This window comes from Pinus tabuliformis, chromosome 6, assembly GCF_031772625.1.
Source record: "Pinus tabuliformis cultivar Carrire ecotype Pingquan chromosome 6, CPIR1, whole genome shotgun sequence".
In the NCBI taxonomy this organism is placed as follows: domain Eukaryota; kingdom Viridiplantae; phylum Streptophyta; class Pinopsida; order Pinales; family Pinaceae; genus Pinus; species Pinus tabuliformis.
In genome coordinates, this window is record NC_142292.1 from 662,912,225 (window position 1) to 662,928,245 (window position 16,021).

A 16,021-nucleotide genomic window follows, 5' to 3' on the forward strand; every position below is an offset into this window, starting at 1 on the left:
TCCCCCGCTGCTTGCCTGCCTCCACAGCTCAATACCTGCTCAAGAATGAATGAGAATGGTTTACCAAACTCGTATTTAACCTCCAAAGAATCACTCACACTGGGAAAGACGTGAGCAGAGGCTATAATACTTGGTATTGGCCAATTCATTGGCATACTCAATCCCTTTGATTGTGCAAATCATCATGCACAACTATAGTCACAACTGATAGCAATCTGATCCTCTAACACCTGTCCCTGCTAAACTGAACATGCACTGACATGCAACTAAGTTAACTGATGTATTCTATAGTTGCATTATGAGTTAATAATTAGTTTAACAACTCATCATTAGTCTATTTTCAGTTAGACTAATTACAACTAGTTTAACCAAGTCAAACTGAACACTACTTCATTAACTCTACAATCAACTCCACCAAACTCAATTGATTGAGTTATAACTGAAGTCATGCATGCAACAACTCAACTGACCCACAAAGAAAGCGTACTTCCTTCTGGTAGCTGCATGTGCCACATCTGTAGCTCAAACTGAAGTGCTCCAAGAGAATAAGATCAAGTTTATAGTCCAAATATTATTATGAGACAATAATATTTGACTTTTCTATTTTTGACAGCCAGTCTAAAAATAGACTTTGATCACTCCTGTTGTAATCACTCCTGTTGTGATCACTCCTACTGTGGTCACTCCTGCTGTGATCATCCCTGCTGTGATCATCCCTGCTGGGATCCAAAAATAGAACTTGCGCCATAATTTGCCTGTGGGCCCACTTAGTGAAGGCGACTCTTTTCACTAAGCTCCATCATCTTGTTGCATTCTCAACAAGCATTTCTTGTTGCACACTTTTCAACATCAAAAAGTGATGGAAAACACATCATCACTGCAACACACGATTTACATTCATAAGGCCAAATAGTATTGTTTTGACAAGTGACGGAAACACATCATCACTTTTACACTTTAAAATGCAACAAATGATTTACAAAAGAATGACCATGAAATGACAACATGTCTAAAAACCATTTTTCACTGATCAAGGTGAATGGGTCACCTCCTTGTGGCGATTTTGGTTGTCGAACAATTGCTTCACCTGCTTCATGCACCGACTCTTTGCCTATAAGGCACTGCTCTGGATGGAGCTTCCAACAAGTGGCTCTTTGATGGCCATTGCTGTCGTAATGGCTGCAGTAGGCTTTCTTCCTCCATATCTGTTTAACCTGTTTCTTTTCATGTTGTTGAGAGGGTTTTTCACGCCTCATGAGTGTTGCCATTCTTTTCCAACACTTGGAAAAGGTATGGTTAGGTAAACCACAAAAAGTACATGTTTTTTTATGCCTTTGTCTTCGTTCATTATTAACAACATGATCATAATCAAAATGAACATTCGAAGATTGAAAGTGATTATACCTTCCTTTGTTGTTTTTGATGTCAACATGGCGATGAGAGCTTGCCTCAACTCTCTCCCTGCAATGGGAACGGCCCTGGGATGATGAGGATGCTTTCCCATCATTCTCTTTCTTGGACGATGTCTCAGACGAATCTAACACCTTCGAGCATTCTCCTTTAGTGTATCTCGAGCCTGCAAATCAAGGTTCATGCATAACCTCCAAAGGTTGAGTGATGCCTTGGTTATTAACACCAAGTTCTTTCTCCTCGTGCCTTGTCTTTGTAAGGAGCCTCATATTCGTCCCTGTAATCGGGATCTCCAAATCCCCAAAAAACATGATACTATCAGAAGATGAAATTGAAAGGAAATCAACATCTTTTACCTTCTCTTTCGATTTGGAAAGAACTAATGAGGGCTGCTCATCATTCGTTGTTGGTGGATCGCATTCCCCAACTTCTTTCCTGACATACCCAAGTCCTACTCGACATGGTAATTCCTCTACTTGGATGGGATTGACAATGCCTTGGCCATTAATGCCCAAGCCTTTTCCTTCATATCCCATTCTCTTCAGCAGTTTGGAGCCAATTCCTGTGGTATGATTTTCAAACACAGCGAAATCATCATTAGGCGATATACATGAAGATGGAGAACTACTTTTTACCTCACATTGGTCTTGCTGCAATTTTTCCAAGGCCTCATCCTTTGCTTGCAGCTGTAGTAGCAAACTCTGCTTCTCCTCTTTCTCTTCATGTAGACACATCTTCAATTCATCATTCTCTGTTTGAAGATTATGTTTGTTTTGCTTCAGTTCTTTCATGGCCTCTTCTGTGGCTTGCAACTGAAGCTGCAACCTCTCCTTTTCCTCTGTCTCTTTCTGTAGAGTTTCATACATGATCTCCACTCTCTTGGAAATGTTGACCATGGTCTCGTACATCGCTTTTTCTCTATCGCTGCATGTTCCATTATTCACACTACAATTCACATACATGTAAAGACCGCTCCGATACCACTTGATCTAGGTCCGGGTGTGAAGAAGGACCCTTCCAAGACCTTTTACTTTCGTGATGTGTTAGAATTGCTTTTTAAAAGAACATGAACAAATACAACTACATACTGTAAAGAAGAGGAACATAACAATCATCAACACATGAGAACAAAAGTCATTGATAACGGAGTTCATCCAAGAGGGACTACGTCTCTGGGCCCCGGTGTCAAGATGGTGTAGGCCGCTGCATTAAGTGTTGTCAATAAAGATGATGTACACAGATATGATGTTTCAATCATACAAGGAAGAATGCCCTCACGCAGGAGTGGCTCTAAGAGATATTCCACAACTAGAACTCTCAATCAAAAGCCTCCTATCAGTATGACACAAAAACAAGCATGGTGCACATCCCACCAACATGGCACACAAGGGATGTCAAAGCAAAACACATGCATGACGACAACAAGAGTATCCCAGCAACATACAACAAGGGATCTCAAAACATAACATAAAGATTTATGACAGAAAGTACATCACATAGAAATATTCCGCATCAAATCAAGCCAGGAATCATGACAACATGTAATAAACAAGATGCTGCATCAACATCAATCATGGGTCTGTACAACATAATGTAGAAAGAAAAAGTACATGAACACATCATATACCTCACCACCAAGGGCCATCTGAAGCAAAGGCTGTCAAAGTGCTGAAGCTTGCTGAAACATCGATCTCACATCATCGATCACAAGAAGAAGACTGTTCGCACATGAAGATGGACATCTACATTGGCACTTAGAAAAGTGACTGAAAGAAGAAATGAGAGAAAGAAAAATCTGAATACACCATCAGATTTGTGGCGTCGAGTAGTGCTAAAACGACTGTCCAAAATCCGAATTCTGAGAATTTGAAAATTCAGAGCTCAAGGAATCTTTTAGATTCCCTTGGGATTCCTCAAAGATTTTGTTTCAGGGATGAGTTGAAAATCTGCTGCTTAGATGTCAAATCTGATTTCACCATTAGGATCCCTGTGGAAAACCATGAAAAACAAGTATAAATTTGACCATATTCTGACAAAGTGAAATTTTACCTCCGTGGGAAAATTTCATGGCTCATGGTTCCGTTGCTTGTTTTTGCTGAAATCATGGTTCTGTGTGCATTCTGGAAATCACTGGAAGATGCAAAATTCAGATTGAAAAATGGATAGTGCCATCGTGTTCGTGGCGATGAGAGGTGTAAAATCCATATAAAATTTGTTAATTTCTGAGAAGTTGAAAATTTTGCCCTCCTGCAAAGTTCATGGTTCCTGCATTAAAATATTAATTTACTGTCTCAAAAAGCGTGCTGGCAGCGTTCTGCCTCGAAATCCATGCAGTCCTTCTCCTCCCAACTCTGGCAAAATCTGAGTCCTTAAAAAATATTCCTGGTGGAGTTACCAAGAAGTTGGTTTGGGTGGATTGGTAGAAGCATTAAAATAATGTGGAGGACGTCAGGAGGTCAAATTTTGCCCCTCAAATATATTTTTAAAGTTTTATAACCCAACCAATATACACCTCATATATATTTTTTTACCCAAAAAAAAATACTTTAACCCTTCCACCATCCTTGATCCGTGTGAAGGCTTTTAGATGCGAGCACGTGGTTTTGGCATGTAGAAGTTTGTTTATAGTTTGTTATTATGTTATACCCAAAACCCTTTTAATATATCGTGCTCAGAAAGAAAACACGTGGCTTGACATTTTTTTTAAAAATCCCACATTGGTTTGGTTCTAACCATATTTCATATATGGTATAACGTTGTTTGTTTTTTAATATGGTTATAAATATATATATGGTTTTGTATTTGAATATAACCATAATATACAACTAATTTTATATTAACCTTTTTCTTCTTGACTTTTAGTTAATATAAAATGATTTCTTATGATTCGTGTTTGCATTGTTTTTATATAGTTATTTTAATAACTATATTAAACCATTTTTGTTATATGGTTCTTTTTAAGCCAAAAATGATTTTTGTTGCTTGTGTAGGTTTAGGAGGCCAATGACGGGCTGCCATGTGTTAGTGGTTGATGGGCTGCCATGTGGGTCCCACGTGCTGATGGGAATGCCATGTGGCACACTGTAGGCCCCACTTTTTCCCTTGCCATGTCAAACTTTGAAGAGCTTCTATCTTTTGCATACGAGCTCGGTTTGACGAACCGTTTGCACTGCCACGATCAGGAAGAAGAGATCTATGCTCTGGTCCTGGGTTGAAGTCATTCTGATGATTTTGATTTTGAGCATCCCTGAGTCTTCCTTGTCCTGTGTGTGTTCGTGAAGATCCACCTGGATCAGTCTACCTAGGTTGGACTTCACATTATGCAGTCTCTAGCCTCAAGCTGCATCACTAGTTGCTGAGACTGTGCAATGCATAGTTTCATCATCCAGCCTCCCTCCCTTCACTTCCAGAATTGCGCAATTTTCCCAATCAATGCATGTGGTTGTGCTTGATCTTGCTTTGTAAGTTGATTTTCTGAAGCTAATTTATTGTCTTCCATGAGTGCTTTTTCCTCCCATAGGTATTGCAGGTGTTGATAATTTATCTTCATCAGTCACTATTTTCATGGCACCCATAAGAACTGCTTCAAAGTATACCACAGAGAGCAGCACCTGTGAGGCGGTTGAGAGTGCACCAGTTTACTTGCCAATATACTTAGATATCAACTGTTTGTAGAAAAGGAATAAGGTGAATGAAATTTTCTCAACAAGAACCTTCAAAGCAGATTTGGAAAATTGGAAGGTGCATGTCAATGTCCAGAAGTGAGGGTTACACAGGGTTGCATGTAGGTACCCAACATTTCCATGTGTAGATGTTATCAGTTGGATACTGTCTCACACAGATCCAAAGACTATGACTCTTGGCAGTACCAGTGGATGAAGGCTTGCTTATTTTCTGGAAGTAGACTATCATCTTATGTACCACTTACCTGAGCCAGAATTGCTCATGGATTCATACTTCTATGCAAAGACCAACCACTTGAGCACCAAGGAGATTGTTAAAGGTTGGGTGAAAGAGCCATCAAAGTTTCGCCAGACACCCACCAACACATACAAGAAAAAATCTCTTAGGAGGGTCTATCCGCTGTTGATCATCCTATGTTGTAGAATCTACAGTCGGTAGAGCATCGAGACCTTTCCTGAAGGGTGGGATTTCTTATTGGACCAGGTTGTGAACGAAGTAAAACCATTCAACTCGCCAGATCTGTTGGTTCAGTAGTTGTAGATCCATGTGTCTAACGCCCTTAGTCCTCCTAATGGCGGGCAAGATAGATTTTAAATATTGTAAATAGAGAAATAAAGGAAGTTGGAAGATGAAACCCAATAGTCTCCCTCTCCTTGTAGATATTCATATCCTCTATTAACACAAATACAACAATTTCAGTCGGAGTTACTCCTGACCTAACAAACATCCTCATCAAAATCAAGAAGGCATCAAATTGAAGATATTGTCATCAAGGAGCATCTTCACTTGACAAGTAAGTACCTCTATATTTATGACTGGATCAGCTATCAAAATGACTTCATGACTTAATTCTACAAGGAAAGCAACAAAATGGTTGGGACATCAAACTTTCTTGCATGGAAGAAGAGGACAGATTTGATCCTCATAGAAAATGAAGTCGTTGAACATGTAAAGGGATCAATCACTAAGCCTCCAAAGGAAGAAGCTCAAGCTCTAGCAAATTATATGAAAGGGGAAGTAAGGGCTCAAAGGATTCTCATTGAATCCATCAAGGATCCCTTCATACCTTATATATCAAAGTTGGAGACATCAAAAGAACAAAGATGTCAACTTGATGTCAAGTACACAATAGGTCACCATTCAGTCTCCCCATCCTCCAGCAGAGAAAGCTCCAAGTGAGGAAGAGGATATTGTTCCTCTCAATGATGGTCTGGTGATGGATATGTATAATCTGACCTATGATGAGCTTCAAAAAAATATTGTACAATCAAGGAAGAAACATTTTCCAGACGACCTCGCATCTCTTGCATTCATTAGAGAAAGTGTGATCGTGACCCTCACTAGAAGAAATTCAGGGGTCATTGCCACAACGAACTTGGCCTTCGCAGGTGCTTCAAAGTCAAATACAGATTATTTGTTAGCCGAGAACAAGCAATTGGAAAAGAACTTGTAGGTTGTTAAGCAAGAGGTTGAACAACTCCGAGCAACAACTCAGAACACAGATTCCGCACAGGTCCATCTGGAAGAACTGAAGGCAATGATACTCGGTGAAGTATCGACACTGGGAGAGACCATGCAAAGTCTTTATGAGGAGTTTGTTATTGTGCATAAGGCAATTTTCCACTTGCATGGCTTGCAGTAGTAGTGTAAAGATTTTTTCAAAACTCTCAGGAATGTACAAGCTGTCGTCGCTCCCGTGCATGAATGGTCAATGCAATACAAAGGGGCACCGCTTGACTTGGGCAAGAAAAGAAAGAAATAGGCAGAGTTGGATAAAGCAAGAGTTCAAATATTGATCCTTAATAACAAACAACTCGCCTCGTTCATTGGTAACATTCAAGCCTCGTATGCACGGTTATATAATAGTCTAGAATTCTTGGTGAAATATCATAGGATCCCATTAGTCAGTTCACTCACGGAGATCATGCGCAGGAACCAGGTCAGGAAGGAGATAGGTGAATACTTGGGACAGTGGATACAGGTAATCATCAAGGAATATCCTGAGGTGAATAGACAAAGTATTCATAAGTACATTAGTGGCCCTGTCCAAATCAACACAATGTTTCTCCTGCTCAAGAAGGAAACACAAATTGGTTCCAAGTCAGTGTACTTGGATGCCATGGAGGCTAGAGTCTACTTCCATCCAGACACCATCGCATAGTTTGGGGATATCATCATGCAGTACCAAGCTTGGCAACGCTACGTAATCCATCAAGTGCAATTTGTTAAGTTGGAGTTTCCCCAAACTCAAGCATGACATGTTTTGTCTTATTATGTTGTCTAGTTTGCTCTACCCAATTTTGTCTTATATGGGTACAAGTGTAAATTGTAATATTATTTGTAATTAATTTGTAAGTGGAATTCCAAGTGTCAATATTGGAATGTGAAGAGTCATGATGTAATGTAATGAGTCATTTTGTAAAGAAGTTGAAGAGTCATGAGGGAAGTCCAAAAGTCACAAAGGGGAGTTGAAGAGTCACCCCCTCTTGTTATAAATACATCCTCATAACTCATGTAAAGGGATTTTGGGGAGCCAATATTTTGGCTAGGCTTAGGCTTAGAATCAGGAGCTTGGGAGTTTGTGAAAGCCTTGAATTCTTTGTAGCGTAGAGGGAGTATCTTTCTTTGGAGGAGAAGGTGATGTTGACTTCACGTTCCATTATTGGGGCTAGTGGTTCGTAATGGTGTATGCATGATTGGAATTTTCACTTAATAAAAGCTTAGATCTGACACATTTTCAGGCATATGTTGTGAGTATAGCAGGATTTTCTCGTTATGTTTGCAATGTTATATAACTTACGCTTGTGCTTATGAACTATTTCGTTTGCATTGGTATGAATCTCATTGAATGCATGCCATTGCTTAATTCCATGACTGTTAACTTGTGAACTATTTCGCATATTAGCTTCTGATGTCATTTATGCTCGTGTGTTTTTTCAAGTTACGTACTATTACAGGCTTCTAAGAGGCTCACTCATTTTCCCTTTCATGTGTTAGAACCTTCATGCATTGCACCTGACTTTACGCAGGGTCACACACTTGTTCTCACCAAAGTCACTATACATCACTCTATGCATTATTGCAGGCAAGGCACATCATTAAAACCCACTGCATCGACAACTAGGTTGTATTCCGGATGGGAATCCTACACCAAATAGTGTGAGGCCTAATTGGGACTTCATATCAGGGAGATCCCCTGAATGTTGGCGGGTCCAACAGTGTCAACAGGACCCCAATCAATTTCTGGGGGATATTTAATCAAGGGTTTTTACTTCCTTTTCGACTAATCAAGTTGATAGGATTGCAATCCACAAGGTTGTAAAAATCAATTATGGAAGTAATCTATGGATAAGAGGGGAACATCCCATGCCTTTAAATGTTATACATAATCATAGGAACTATGTTTCTTCTCTTCCACAAGAAGAGTTTACATTGAAGAAAAAGTAGGAAGTCATTGCACATTGCATGGCTCAAATTAGTATACTAGAGAAACTTGTTAATGAGGGATGCATGGAAATATGGGAGCATGCTAGGGAAGTCATCAAACAAAAAGATCAATTCAACCCTAAAAATTTACAAACTACTTTGGACAAAGTGCAAAAATATTCAAGGTGTGTGGGGGAAGATGGGGACAACTGGATAGGGTAGAATTTACACTATCCCATGAGGGTTCCTTGACAGACCATACATAAAGAAATATAAGTTGTCCCAAAAGAAGGAGACTTCCTACTGGAAAGCAATATAATTGATATGAAAATGGGGCTCTTAGGCTTCTTGTCTAACTTACAAGACCCTCTCCCACTTCCAAAGCTTCAAATTTTCCCAAGTCTTATTGATTAACCAATGCGGAATTAATGAGTGCTTGATAATATGGGTGTATGCTTGTATTTGTTTTCAACTGATTACTTGCTTTAAAATTTGATGTTTTAGCTGATATGTAAATGTGCTTGAACATAATATATAAATGCATATAACAGTAAAAATGCAGCAATGAACAATTGCACAGAAACAACAATTTAATTAGGAGTTCACCCACAACTCTTGGGCTACATCTCCATGAGCTCTAGTCAACTCAACTAGGCTCTCTGGGATTATGGTATAAGTATTTTTTTTACAAGCTCTTGGCTTAACCCCTGCTTTTTTACACAGAAACAGTGGGTTCAGACACCATGTTATTCCCTGGCTCTTGAAGCTCTGGCTCTTCGGCTTTGGCTCTGGCTCTGGCTCTTCGACTCTGGCTTCTTTCCACCCTCTATCAGTTACAACTCTCTTGGCTTTTCACTTGGCTTCCAAGTGACTCCCTTGGCTGCTCTTTTTGCTTCTGCACTGCTCCTTTTGCCTTAACTTCCTGCTTTGGCTTCACTTATTCTCTAGTTTATGCAACAAAACCCCAACAGCAACCAAAAACTCTGTTTCTGTCGTTCTTTGGCTTTTAAGCCAAATCAACGCTATCTATTTGTTTTCCCTTTCAGACTCCCTATATTGCAGCCACAATCCGCTCAAATCCCTTCTCTGAGCATTAGAAATCATTGCTAAACGCCCTCAGGGATGGTGGCCACCTGTGCTGCAACGGAAGGAACCATCGGCACTTGAAGTCCCCAAATTTCGGCATTCTTGGCTTACACAGGAAAGATGCACTAAACACGGGAAAAATCCATAGAAAACACTGTTCACCGGACTTAAACTTTTCATAAATGTGCTTTATAACAACATCGGGTCCGCTTGAAATCGCTATCGCAAGTCGCTTCGACCCTGTTCCAAGGTTTCCCTTTGTATTTTAAAAATACATTAAAACATGGAAAAATCCCAAAAAAATGGCCTTATCGGATTTGAAATATTATAATATCGCACCTATAAGTTCCCTCGGGTCCGTAATATTGCATCGGGTGTATTTCCTTTGTAATCCATTCATTTGGCAGAAATGCAAAATACAAAGGAAATTGACGCTTTCCAGATTTCAAATTAAATAGAACATTGTCTATATTTCCATCAGGTCCGGCCATCGCCGATCCGATCATCGGTGATCGGCATATCACACACACACACACACACACACACATATACATATACATATACATAAGCCCCGCTCCTCTGTGGTTGCCGATTATGATATTGCGATGCGATTGATCGCAATTGCATATCGCTCATGCCCCGGGCTGGTGTAGCGCTTTATGGTCGCTGACTGCGATATCGCTCTGTTGTAATCGCCGATTGCGATGTCGCGATCGCAATAATCATATATTATGCTCCGATATCCTCTGATAGCCACCGCCGATTGCGATTGCCGATCGGATCTGGACCGTTGATCGGCCAGATCCGACGGCTCCTGTCCATTGTTGACTTAAGCCTCTGATAGGCCTTATTTCCACCATTTCTTCGTATTTTTGGGTTCCGATAGTGTAATCCGAATTTTCTGAAACTTCCCCTTTTGCGATGGTTTTGACCTTTTAGGAGATTTTGAAGACTTAGAGGGTTTTTAGGACCCATTTTCAAGGGATTTTGCTCCAAAGGATATAGGCAACTTCATTTTATGATAACTTCTGCATCCTAAGTCAATTTTGGCCCATTCAAGTTGCAGTAGATTCAGAATGAGGCGATCTCTACAATGGGGCTAGTTCTAAGAACTTCCTTGGACTTTCATTTTTCCTCAGTGAGGAACACTTAGACTTAGGAGTCTATCCAAAATCCATTTTGGATCACGCCTTCCCACTAAAATAACTTTTGGTCTCTAAAAGACTGATACACTAATCTGAACAGTAAATGAGAGTGACTCGCCCTCTTCTTTCAGCCTCCCTACACTTTCCTTTGCATAGTGCCTCTGAACCAAAGTTTCTGACCACTTCCCTCCTTGGGTGGGTTGGTCTTCCTGGGAAGAACTATCTTCCTCCTTGCCTTCCTGCAGAACCCCTACTGAAATGGTTATAGAAGGTAGTTTGAGCTTCTTTGCCTTGATCATTGACCCAAGGTGGCTCAAACAAATGTGAAGTACATCTTCTCCACAAAACTTTCATTTGCACCTGTTTGGAAAGCTGTCAACAACAACTGTTAACAACAACAGAAATATAGACAACAACAATTGGATGGCCTAAACTCCTGCTCCAACAAAGGAACATATTTCACATCTTGTGAACACCTCCATGTCTTACATCTGCATACAAATGATGGACTAGACAACAAGCCCACAAAACATGCCTTTAAAACAAATGACCCTTCAAGTCAAGCATGTAGAAAAAGACCATTTGGACTCTTTTTCAAAAGATGAAACACTTCATTATTATCCCCATCTAGGAGACCAAGTTAACTTCTCCCAAGTCAACATTGCATCACATGCATGTCAAAGCAATCAACCCTGCAAGCTAATCACACATACATGTTCAAATACAAGGAAATCATCAGTATCCCTGTGTTCATGCACATCAAGCTCATGCATGCATTTCATCTTTCAACTTTCACTTAAGCACACTGTACTTTCGAAGCTGAAATGAAATATAATGTTGCAACAACAAAGTGAGCCTCCTGCTCAACTTCTCCATTCACCTACTTGGTAAAATCCTGCAACTTGCATTCCATTAACAAAGAAATGTAAATAGATGCATCAATAGACATGCAATCTTAATCGGATGAGAACTCTAACCGTTTCTTACCAATCCCTTTCAAAGGTACTACCTTTGTTTGCGCATTAGCATCAACATGTGAATCCTTTTGAGACACATCACTCATGGAATATTCCTTTCATTTCTGCCATCTTCTATTTCCACTTTCTTCAGCTTTGGTGGAAGCATTGTTGGATTCAGTGTCCAACATTTTGCAGCAAGAAGTCCTTGGTTATGGCAGTAAGTGCACTGCATGTGCATCCTCTTGATAGCATGATTTGCCTTGTCCAATGGACCTTTGGCTGCCTGCTTCTTTTCCTTCAAAAGTTTCCTGTATGCGGCCATTCTCTTCCAACATCTAGAAACATTATGGTTGTCCAAATCATAAAAGGAACATGCAACTCTTTCCTCATACTTATGTGGACATTTATCATGCTTTGCAAAATCAAAAGGAAGGTGTTTAAAACTAGATTTATACCTTTCTCTTTCACCTTTATTGCCTTCATGAGGAGGTGAATTGAGTGAAGAAGTAGCTCCCTTTGGAACACTATCAATCTCTTCAAGGTTATCAGAGTTTCCCCAACTCTCTGTTTAAAGTGTGTGCTTCTGAACACCTACATCCTGTAATTGATGTTTCAAGCCATTGCATTCCTGCTGAATACAATCTTCACACTCTGTCATGCAACTCCTTCTTGGAGTTGTTTCAATGGCCTTCATAGTAGCCTTGGAACTTTCTCCATAAGCTTGTCCATAGCCAAGACCCAAATACTTAGGCCTTTCCTCAATCATTATTGGCTCAACAATACCTTGTGCATGTTTACCCAAGCCTTTTCCTTCATAGCCCATCTTGGACATTAACTTGGAACCTATGCCTCTAGTATGTTTTTCAAAAGAACCAATATAAGCATTCTCAGAAGAATTTGAAGACAAACTGGAATGGCTTACCTCTTCTTCAAGTTGATACTTGACTAAGGCTTCTTGGGCAACAAAGAGCTGTGACTCCAACTCATGCATCCTCTTCAGGTTCATATTTGCAATATGAAGTTGCCTCTCCATTTTATGCAATTTGTCAGAAAGCAACTGCTTCTCTTCCTCCACAGAATTCAATTGTTCTCTAAGCATGCTGCTCTTCCTTCCATCCTCATACATTTCTCTCACCATATCCATCATGATGAACAAGTCTTGCTTCATGTCTTCATCAAAGACTTTTGTGAAGAAAGGAGAATTTGAGGACTCACTTGAAGAAGTTGTCATTATGCCAATGAACAAAGAACTTCAAACAAGAATAACAAAGAGCTTTATTCAAGCAACCTTTTGCAACAAACCTCTTGTGCTTCAAGGACTACTTTGAGGTCCTTTGGGATAGAAGAATGCCTTCAGCCCTTCTCCGTCTTGTCCTTCCTAGACTGAGTTATCAATATCTTTCCCTTCACCTCTACAAACTCAGAAAATATTTAGTTCGCAAACAAGCATACATCAATCAGACAATCAATCCTTGCTTTGTCAATTGAGCATTCTGATATAAACCTTTAATCAATCTTAAGCTCCGATACCACTTGATTTGAAAATGGGGCTCTTAGGCTTCTTGTCTAACTAACAAGAACCTCTCCCACTTCCAAAGCTTCAAATTTTCCCAAGTCTTATTGATTAACCAATGCGGAATTAATGAGTGCTTGATAATATGGGTGTATGCTTGTATTTGTTTTCAACTGATTACTTGCTTTAAAATCTGTTGTTTTAGCTGATATGTAAATTTGCTTGAACATAATATATAAATGCATATAACAATAAACAATGGAGCAATAAACAATCGCACAGAAACAACAATTTAATTAGGTGTTCACCCACTTGGGCTACATCTCTGTGAACTCTAGTCAACTCAACTATGCTCTTTGGGATTATGGTATAAGTCTTTTTTTTACAAGCTCTTGGCTTAACTCCTACTATTTTACACAGAAATAGTGGGTTTAGATACCATGTTATTCCCTGGCTCTTGAAGCTCTAGCTCTTAGCTTTGGCTCTTGGCTTTGGCTCTTGGCTCTTGGCTCTTGGTTCTGGCTCTTAGGCTCTGACTCTGGCTCTTCGGCTCTGGCTCTGGCTCTTCGGCTCTGGCTTCTTTCTGCCATCTATCAGTTACAGCTCTCTTGGCTTTTCACTTGGCTTCCAAGTGACTCCCTTGGCTTCTTTTTTTGATTCTGCGCTGCCTCTTTTGCCTTAGCTTACTACTTTGGCTTCACTTATTCTCTGGTTTATGCAACAAAACCCCAACAACAACCAACAACTTTGTTTCTGTCGTTCTTTGGCTTTTAAGCCAAATCAATGCTATCTATTTGTTTTCCCTTTCGAGCTCCCTGTCTTCCAGCCATAGTCCGATCAAATCCATTCTCTGAGAGTTAGCAATCATTGCTAAACGCCCTCAGGGATGGTGGCCACCCGTGCTGTAACGGAAGAAACCATCGGCACTTGAAGTCCCCAAATTTCGTCATTTTTGGCTTACACAGGAAAAATGCACTAAACACGGGAAAAATCCATAGAAAACATTGTTCACCGGACTGAAAATTTTCATAAATGCGCTTTATAACACTATCGGGTCCGCCTGAAATCGCTATCACAAGTCGCTTCGGCCCTGTTCCAAGGTTTCCCTTTGTATTTTAAAAATATGTTAAAACATGGAAAATCTTGAAAAAAATGGCTTTATCAGATTTGAAATATTATAATATCGCACCTATAAGTTTCCTCGGGTCAGTAATATCGCATCGGGCGTATTTCCTTTGTAATCCATTCATTTGGTAGAAATGCGAAATACAAAGGAAATTGACACTTTCCAGATTTCAAATTATATAGAACATCGTCTATATTTCCATCGGGTTTGGCCATCGCCAATACTGATTCGCCGATACGATCATCAGCAATTGGCATATCGCATCGCATACACACACACACACACACACACACACACACACAAGCCCCGATCCTCTGTGGTTGCCGACTGCGATATCGTGATGCAATTGATCGCAATCGCATATCGCTCATGCCCCGGGCCGGTGTAGCGCTCTATGGTCGCTGATTGCGATATTGCTCTGTTGCAATCGCCGATTGCGATGTCGCAATCACAATAATCATATATTATGCTCCGATATCATCTCATAGCCACCACTGATTGTGATTGCCAATCAGATCTGGACTGTTGATCGGCCAAATCCGACGGCTCCTGTCCATTGTTGACTTAAGCCTCCGATAGGCATTATTTCCACCATTTCTTCGTATTTTTGGGTTCCAATAGTGTAATCCAAATTTTCTGAAACTTCCCCTTCTGTGATGGTTTTGACCTTTTAGGATATTTTGAAGACTTAGAGGGTTTTTAGGACCCATTTTCAAGGGATTTTGCCCCTTTCTCCAAAGGACATAAGCAGCTTCATTTTATGATAACTTTTGCATCCTAAGTCAGTTTTGGCCCATTCAAGTTGCAGTAGATTCAGAATGAGGTGATCTCTGCAATGGGGCTAGTTCCAGGAACTTCCTTGGACTTTCATTTTTCCTCAGTGAGAAACACTTAGACTTAGGAGTCTATCCAAAACCCATTTTGGATCAATAATAGAGGGGAGGATATCTTCTTCCACATGAAGAAGGGCCGACATATTTCAACCAACCTTCATTGGAGCCTTGTTCTCTTTGAATTAGATTGACTGCTAGTTGCATAACAAGCAACAATTTTTGCTAGGGGAGATGACAAGTGCCTAAATGGAAAATTTTTATCACCCATCCAATACCTTTTCCCCATCATTTTTCCTTTTTTTATCCCTTCATAATGCCTTTTTCATCCATGATTACCCAATTTTTGGTGAATATATGAATAAGATCTCTTAGACTACTTTTACACTTATTCTTATGCATTATGATGAGAAATTCACATCTTTCATACTAACACTATTAGACAAGATTGAAAGTTAGTAGTTGTAATCCCACAATAGGTGTTGCAACTACATTCTAATTGTTGCAACAAGTGATACCATGCAATGCTCAGGCACTGAAACTCTCGTTGCAACATGTTGTTGCTAGAACTCTAGCACTAGTCATCATTACTTTAATTTCAGTGCTAAAACTTAAAGATATAATGATGTTACAACTCGCCCATGACCCAATGAAGCTACTACAACTCTTGGATTACCACTTCGCTGTTGAATTTCTTGGATTTTTCCTTGCTACAACTCTGAAATATCTCGCTAGCTCTTTGGCCAATACTCCATATATACAATCAACACAAGTTCTCGCGATGGAAGATGGTGAAGGCAAGTGAGTGACCAACTAAGGAGGAAAAGTCAACTGTCAGAGAC